Source organism: Cavia porcellus, unplaced genomic scaffold (assembly GCF_034190915.1).
Source record: "Cavia porcellus strain 051 isolate PalLab524CR breed Dunkin Hartley unplaced genomic scaffold, mCavPor4.1 scaffold_3, whole genome shotgun sequence".
Lineage (NCBI taxonomy): Eukaryota > Metazoa > Chordata > Mammalia > Rodentia > Caviidae > Cavia > Cavia porcellus.
Window position 1 is genome coordinate 67,173,332 of NW_026947486.1, and position 8,947 is coordinate 67,182,278.

The window sequence follows — 8,947 nt, forward strand, 5'->3', positions numbered from 1 at the left end:
AGAGCACTTTTTTCCCTCTTTTTTTTTTTACAACAAAATTTACACATTTGGGTTTTATTACTCCTTAGTTCTTATTTTTTTGGAAGAGAATAAAGTCAAATATGGCAAAACAAAGCTGTCAGTCAAAACCAAGGATAGAGATAGCACATAATGTAAAAACAGTACAAGGTTATCAACAGTGGTTACCATAATGTCTCTTGCTTCCTTAAAAAGAATTGTCTATCTCATCAGGTATTATAAAGTTGAACAAAACAGTAGAGAACAAGACCAATAAAACTTAAACATTGTAAACATTACAGGACTTCCAAAGGAGATAATAGTCAAACCAGAATGGGCATCTTAGTGAATCTTACTGCCTTCAAAGTAGTTCCCTATACCCTCAAACTTGATACTATCATACAGAACGGAACAGTCTAATCAGTCAAAACAAGATACTGGGAGTATTGCAGGACTTAAAACAAGTTAATAGGAAATCAAAAAAAGTTACTATAATATATCCTGCTTATTTTTAATTTTCCCCCTTAATTAAAAAAACCATAAATAACCAAATTTTTTTTAATGAATAAGGGAGAGATTGAGATAAAAGAGGACATAACCTAACAATACAGGTCAAAGCATGACTGTTTCAGCAACCTAGTGCTTCACCACCAAATAACCCGTCTTAATAGTAGTTAACCATAGTGTCTTGTCTTTTTCCTTGAAATATTTGAATATAACTTCATATACTGTAGCTTCAAATATTTCCATATCAAGAAGCCCAGAATAAAGCCTTTCCAATTAATAATGCCTCTTGCGTCCTTAAAAAGAATTGTCAACCAGAGGGCTCCTGCACTGTGCCCAGCAGCACCAAAAGGAGGACAGTTGTACAGCTCAGGTGACAGGAAACTATGATCACTGTGTCTTTGAACAAAAGGCATCACTAGGTAGTTTCAACCCTCCCCCCTTCTTACAATCCATATCTATATCCAAAACTATAAGGCTTCAAGGCCATATAATGGGGAATCATGATTACAACATACTTTTATATATTTGAGTCATTACATTAGGGAAACTATTCGGTATTCACACATGCGAGATTGATTTATTTCATTTATGAGTATGGTCTCAAGCTGCGCCCATTTATTGATAAATATCTCAATGTGATCCTTCTTTATAGCTGAGTAATATTCCATTGCATAGAAATACCACAACTTTTTTATCCATTCCTCAGTTGATGGACACTTGGATTGTTTCCAAGATCTGGCTATTACAAATTGTGCTGCTATAAACATAGGTGCACATATATCACTGTGGTATGATGTTTTCAGCTCTTCTGGGAATATGCCTAGAAGTGGAATAGCTGGAATAAATGGGACTTCCAATCCCAGCTTTTTGAGAAATCTCCAGACTGACCTCCACAAAGGTTGTACCAATCTACACTCCCACCAACAGTGTAGGAGAGTTCCTTTTTCCCCACAGCCTCTCCAGCATTTGTTGTTGGTTTTCTTGATCCTGGCCATTCTTTCAGGAGTGAGATGGAATCTCAGTGTGGTTTTAATTTGGCTACTCTTAAGGTACTGCTTTTATAACTGTTATCTCAAATGGGGCTGCTAGTCTTGGTCTCCTTTCCAGAGTTGGACATCAGATATTTTCTGCTAAAAATGATAACTTGTCTGTTAATAACACGTAGCCCTTAATGATGCAAAGGTTATTAGAACTATGTAAACCTAAAATTTAGAAAAAGTGTCTCCCCTACCATCTCTTTTTGTTTGGTACTGGGGATTGAACCCATCACCTCGTGCCTGGCAGGCAGGCACTTACACCACTGAGGAAAATCTCCAGCTCTTACCATCTTAGTAGCAGGAAGAGGCCTTTACAAGGGAAGCTGAGGGGCCGATAGCTAGGGGAAGACAGCTTTGTACCATTGCTCCCAGGGCACCCAGCACTCAAACTAGAAACCAAAGACTAAATTCTCTGTGTGAAACATAGCCATTGGTTAGGAATCAGCCTCCTACCCCTGTGTTAGTGTGCAGCTCCAACCTTTAGGCAGACACTTCTTCAGTGGAAGCCCAGCTTCTCAGTTTACCTTTATAGAAGAGTCACTTTTCATTTTATAATCCATGCATAATAAAAGGTTTGGGTACAGTCGGGCTACATGTCTCTGGAGTCCACTTTTAGGGATACCAAAAGTGCCCCATCCTGCATCACAGTAACATGTTACCAGGGTCATCTATCCTGGCCTATTATTTATTGGTCTTTTTGAGGCCAGGTCTCACAATGCAGTTCAGACTGGCCTTGAGTTCACTTTGTAGCCCAAGGACAGCTTGGGCTACAAAGCTGTTCCTCCTGCCTCAGCGTCCTGAGTGCTGGGGTTACAGGCATGCACCACCATACCCAGCTTTTATTTTTTAAAAGCAGTGGCCAAGTTTTTAATGAAAAACTGGCTCTGCAGAGTGGGCTTGAGCCAAGTAATAAAAAGGCAAAAGCAACACAACACTCTAGAGAAAGCAAGGCAGGCTAATAGTGAAGAAAGCCATAATAGCATCTCTGTCCTTTTTTGCTATTGAAATTTCAAGGAAACCCATGAGTACTACATCTGAGTCCTAAAAGGCAGTGTTGAGATAGCATACCTTAGGCTGGCATCAGGTCTAGGCCATCCTATTGAAAACCTGCTCAAACTTATAGGTAAATTGATGCAACTTGAGACCATAGTCATAAGTGAAATAAATCAGACATGCATGTGTAAAAATCATGTCTCACTAGTGTGAGAAGCTGAAAGAAACTATATATAAAAGATACTTAAGATAGTTACACTACTGATTTCTCTGAGCTAATTGGAGAGGAAGGTTTGTGCTAGTATTGTTCAGACAATAAAATGCAGACATCTTGCACACTGAGTAACTGACTTGAAGATAACTACACAATGTATATACCATTGTTACCCCTTAATTATCGTGATTTGAAATTGTAGCTTTTTTTTTAACAAAGAGAAAACTGCTTGAGTTCTCAGGAGAAGTCTATGTGCAAGGTTTTGGGAACTGTTCTGTGCATGTGTTCTGAGATCTTAAATCTGGAGACACAAATCCTCATAACTCTTTATAGGGTGCTGAGAGAGTGGAGGTCTCTGTCTTCTACAGTTTCTTCAAGTTAGAAGGATCTGTAGACTTTACCTACTGGGGGTTGTGTCCTTTCTAACTGCCTTAAGATTCTGTGATTTACTGCCTGGTTTGAAGGAAGGAAAACCTGTCAGAAAACGAGAAGAGAATTAATGACAATTGACCTTCACTGTTAGCTCAAGTATGAGGAGTAAGTCGGAGTTCCACACTTCTTGTAGTGGCAGTGGAGTCTTGTGTTTTTTGAAGAGAAATCTTGAGTCTTCCAGAGGTTGACAGGAGTAGGTTTTTCCTTTGGGGTGATATTGTTATTCAAAGAGTTGAGATGAAACTGACTTTATTCTCTGTTTCCACTACTTTTACTGCAATGAGTGTTGTGAGGCTTACTGAGAAGGTGCCCTTCCATTTTGGCTTGTATTGGTCACATGCTACACTCTTGTAGCTAGAAATGGGAGAAGGGAAGATAGGAATAAACACCTCTATAGAGCAGGCACACTCAAAGTTAATGCATTGTCTCATTTGCAGGTTTGACCAATTTGACTCATTTGCAGATTGACCAATTTGAGCCTCTTAGTTATTTGCTGCCTTCTTCCAACTGCTGGCTCAGCCTCTTGGAAACAAGTGCCCCAGAGTACACTCAGTGGCTCTCTGTCCTTATAACCACTCACTGGCTCTGAGACACTGCTTCTAGAAAGAAATGGCTTCTGTGAAGACAGTGGTAGGGTTTGTTGTTGGTTGGATTTGTTTCAATTTGTTTTGTTTGCAGCTGAGTCTCACTATGTATGTAGTTCAGGCTGGCCTCACACTCTATCCAGTCCTTCTGACTCAGAGTCCCGGAGTGCTGGAATTACAGGCATGTGCTATCAAACTTGGCTTGACGATATTAGTTTAAAGGCAAGAAGGTTACAGCTAAAGGTTTCCTCTTCTTTGCTTCCATCTTTCTTTTTCCTTCCTTTCTTCCTCAGTGCCGAGGATCAGGTCCTTGTACATGGTAGACAAATACTCTTATCATTGAGCTATGTCTCTAGACCTACTTCCATTGCTACAGCAAACAGAAACAGCAAAATGACACCCAGGATTGGAGACAGATTTATTTTACATTGACAGGCACGGATTTGGACCATTCCCAAAATATCAGGTGCAGTCTCTGGTAGTCTGTGGCTTTTATGTGATGCACAAGCAGGAGATACAAAAGTGAGACAGACCAGCCTGGCAGTTCTTCTGATTAGCTAACAGGGTGAGATCAACAGTTACAAGGCTAGATTAATGATCATCAGTTACACTTAAATATCCTATATACTCAGTTATGCTCTCATGGTTACAGGGGTCAAGAAAGTAATTACAAAACCATGAAGCAGTTATAGACCTGGGCAGTTTCAAAAGAACAAAGCTTTTTTTTTTTAAAGAACTTATTTCTCTTGGATAGTTTTTCCTTTTATCCGTGTTTTGACACCTGTTTTTCTCGGTAGTCTTTTTTTTGCTAGCCTGAGACTCTGTATTTAAGAAGAAAGCAAGCTAGGGCAGTCATGGTGGTGCACACCTATAACCCCAGCACCCAAGGGGCCAAGGCAGGTGTAATGATACAATTTCAAGGCCAGCCTGGATTACAAAGTGAGTTCAAATCCACTCTGAACTGCATAGTGAAACTCTTTCTCAACAAGACAAAAACAAACAAAACCAGTTGGCACATGACAGGGAAGCAGGAGAATCTCTCTCACTGAAAGTTCAAGGCATGCCTTGGCTACATAGTGAGTTCAAGACTAGCCCCAGCTACTTAACAAGACATTGCCAAAACAAACAAACAGCAACATCAAAACCACAAAAAAACCCAGACCAATAACGAAGGAAAGCAAATTCTCTAAATTATGGTATATAAAAATTCAAAGCTCCATAGAATCTTGGTTCAAAGTTCAAGCATTTCTTTTTAAAAACTATTTTTAAAAAGACACTTAAGGGCCAAGGAATTAGCTCAGCAGCACAAGCGTCTGCCTTGCAAGTGCGAGGTCTTGAGTCTGATTCCTGTAACAAAAGAAAAGAAAAGGAAAAAGAAGGCATTTGAATTTTGAAGAATTCTTCAACAGTTGTTGCTATGAAGTTATTTTTATTTTTTATTTTTTTATTTCTTGGTACCAGGGATCAAACTCACAACCTCAAGCTTGCCAGGCAAGCGTTTATACCACTGAGCTAAAATCCTGGCCCTTATGAAGTTATTTTTAAATAACATTGTGTATGTTTAATATTTATAACATGTTAGGGGATAGTATAGATAGTAAAATAACTACTATAGTAACAAATTAGTAGATCAACTTAGATAGTTACTTTTTTGTGATAAGAGCAGCTAAAATCTGATTTAATGGAAATCCTTAATGTGATGTCAGTATCAGAGCCCTCATGTTATCTCTAGACTCCTTCATCTCACTTAGCACTATCCTGACATATCTTCCCAGTTCTTCCCCTCTCCTATGCCTCAGTAACCATAGTTTTATTTTATATCTCTGTATACTTGACTCACAATTTTTAAGATTCCTCATAATGCAATCTTTTTTCTCAGCTCTGAGGATTGAACTCAGGGCCTTTACACTGAGCTTATTCCCCAGTCTTTATATTTTTTTGACACAGGATCTTACTAAGTGGCTAAATTGCCCTGGCCCAGGTCAAATTTATGATCCTCCTGCCTCAGTCTCCTAGGGTGCTATGATTGTAGGTGAGTACCACCACGCCACACTGAAATCATGCAGTCTTTTTCTGTGGCTTATTTCACTTAGTGTAATGTCCTCCAAATTCATTCATGCTATGGAAAATGGCAGGATCATTTTTGTATTACAGCTGAATAATATCCCTTTGTGTACATTTATCACTTTGTTTTTACCCACTCATCTATTGATGGACACCCAGATTGTTTCCATTTCTTGGCTGTTGTAACAAGCATTTCTTCTAAATCATCTTGCTAAGGTCTTTGCAAGATGGCTGCAGTGGAGGTAAGATGCAATAGCACTTTCAGATCACTTGTGCACATATTCACTATGACCAGGCCTTGCCACTCGTCCTCAGATTGCTTTTCTGGGATGTTTCTGCTGAGCAGATGCTGTTAGTCGACTCCAAAGGACTTAAGCTTCTAAGAAAAACCTATTATTTCAGTGGGTAAGATTGAATGTAAGATTTCAATCTATGATAAATTATAAGTAAGACCAGATAGTAGTTATCAAATCTGAAGAACATTCTAGTATAAATGAAATTTCCTATCCTTTGTCATAAGTCTGATAATATAGAAAGTTATTTATAGTCATATTTGGTGCATAATTTTTAAGGTGGGAAAGATTGCTGTTTGACTCAAATGTTTTATGGGGGAATATGAAGAGGTTAGGGATGTTAGATAATATAAAGGAGCAATGATTCTTTCTTTAATGCTTTAAGAAGCTGAATTTGACCCAGAAGAAGAGAGATCTACAGGTGGGAGTTGGCCAGATTCCTACTGTCCCACTTTTCCTGAGATTGTTTCCTTTCTCAAAATTGAGGGTCTGTGAGAAAAAAGACAGAACACTCTTTCCTGACTACCTTCTTCTAGTCTGTGATCCTCCACTCATGTGCAATACCTGGCTCTGTTTCCATCCAGAAGCCCAACTGGCCAAGGTTTTGAGAGTCTTAAGGAGATCTTGCTATAAAGCTTCTTGGGTCCTCTGTTCTTTGTGAAGACTCCTTCCTTTCCCTCTCCCTCCCCTCCCTATCTCCATCTATCCCTCTCTATCTCTCCGTCTCTCTCACTCTGCCTATCTCCTTGACAAGACAAGGGCTTGATATGTAGCTCAGCTCTGGTGTGAAATTTTTAAAGAGTGAATTGTAGCCAGATGTGATGGTGCATGCCTGTAATCCTAGCACTTGGGAGGCTGAGGAGAGGAGGATCATTGAAAGTTCAAGGCTAGGTTGGGCTACCCTGAGTTCAAGATCTCCCTGGGATACATAGTGATACCCTGGCAAAATAATAATAATGACCAAATTGTTATAAAAGCCTGAGCCTAGCCCACGAATTGTTCTTTGGGTTTCTGCCTGCTGACTGATCACGCTCACTCTCACATGCTCCAGCCATGGTGGTGCTATCTGCTATGAAGTGGTGTGGTGGTCAAGGGAGCCTTACCATACCGTAGCTGGTACAGTGCTGTGAGGACATGCAGCCTCCAAAACCGTGAGACACATAATCCTCCCCTTTATAAGTACCCAAGTTGCTTTGTTGTTTTGGTTTTTGCCCATTTTTATTTTTTAAATTTATTTTTTCACAGCATTTTATTGGTACATTTTAGATATACATAATGAATACATTCATCACAGGAAATTTGTACCTGTACGTGATATATCTTGATTCCTCTTTCTTTCCCATTCCCCTCTCAACTCCTCTTCCTCTTCTTATTCACAAAAGTGTTGTTTCCATTTTTCTTTCTATTCTATTTTCTTTTCCCTTCCTTCATTTCTCCCCTCTCACTCCTTTGTTCCCCTTCGCATTTGAATATTTTCCTCCTATTTCTTATTATATGTTATACATTTTGGTTCTTATTTAAACCTTTGGTTTCTCACATGAGAGAAGCAATGAGCTATTTAAACAATTGTGTCTGATTTGTTCCACTGAAGAGTATGCTCTCAAGGTGCATCCATTTAGTTGGAAATGTCTTGAGCCGGGCATAGTGGTGTAATCCTATAATCTCAGCACTCAGGAGAATGAGGCAGGAAGATCCTTATTAATTCAAAGCCATCTTGGGCTACATAGAGAGACACTGTCTCAAAAGAAACAAACAAACCTTAAAAAAGCCTCAATATTTCTTTATTTATGGCAGAGTAGTACTCCATTGTATAAAAAGACCACATCTTCTTTATCCATTCATTGGTTGATGGGCATTTGGGCAGTTTTCAAGATTTAGGTATTACAAACTGTGCTTCTATAAATAAGGGTGTGAATATATCACTGTGGTATGATGTTTTTAATTCTTTTGGGTCAATATCAAGAAGAGGAAAAGCTTGGTAGAATGGAATCTCTAGTCTTAAGTTTTGAGGAATCTCCACACTGATTTTCACAGTGGTTGCACCAGCCTACACTCCCACCAATAGCAAACAAATTTTTCTACTGTGTGGGTTGTCTCTTCAGACTCCTGGTGGTTTCTCTTGCTGTGCAAAAGCTTTTTAATAAGATGAAATCCCAGTTGTTGATTATCTGTGATAGTTCCTGTGCAATGGAGGCTTTGTTCATGAAGTCTTTTGCCTGTACCTGTGTCTTTAAGAGTCCTATCCTATCTTCCATAAGATTTAATATTTCTGTTTTAATATTTAGAACTTTGATCTATTTCAACTCTATTTTAGTGCATAGTGAAATATATTAGTCCAGTTTTTATCTTTGGCATGTGCAAAACCAGTTTTTCAAACACCATTTATTAAAAAGGCTATCTTCCAGTGAAGATGCTTGGCTCCTTTGTCAAAGACAAGGTGGCTGACTTTGTCTAAAGTTGTTTCTGCATTCTCTAATCTGTTCCATTGATCCTCATATCTGTTTTTTTCCACAGAACCATGCTGTTTTTATTGTGGTAGCTATGCAGTATAATTTGAAGTCAGGGATTGTGATGCTTTCTGCCTTGCCTTTTTTGTTGTTGCTGAGAATTGCTTGTGCTGTTCTATATCTCCAGAGCACCAAATGAATTTTAGAATTGTCTTCTCTAATTATTGGAGAGATGCTATTTGAATTTTGATTGGGATTGCGTTAAATCTGTATAATAATTTTGGGAGTAAGACAATTTTCATTATATTGGATCTTCCTACCCAAGGACAAGATCTTTTCATTTTCAGATATCCTCTTTGATTTCCTTTTTCAGAATACT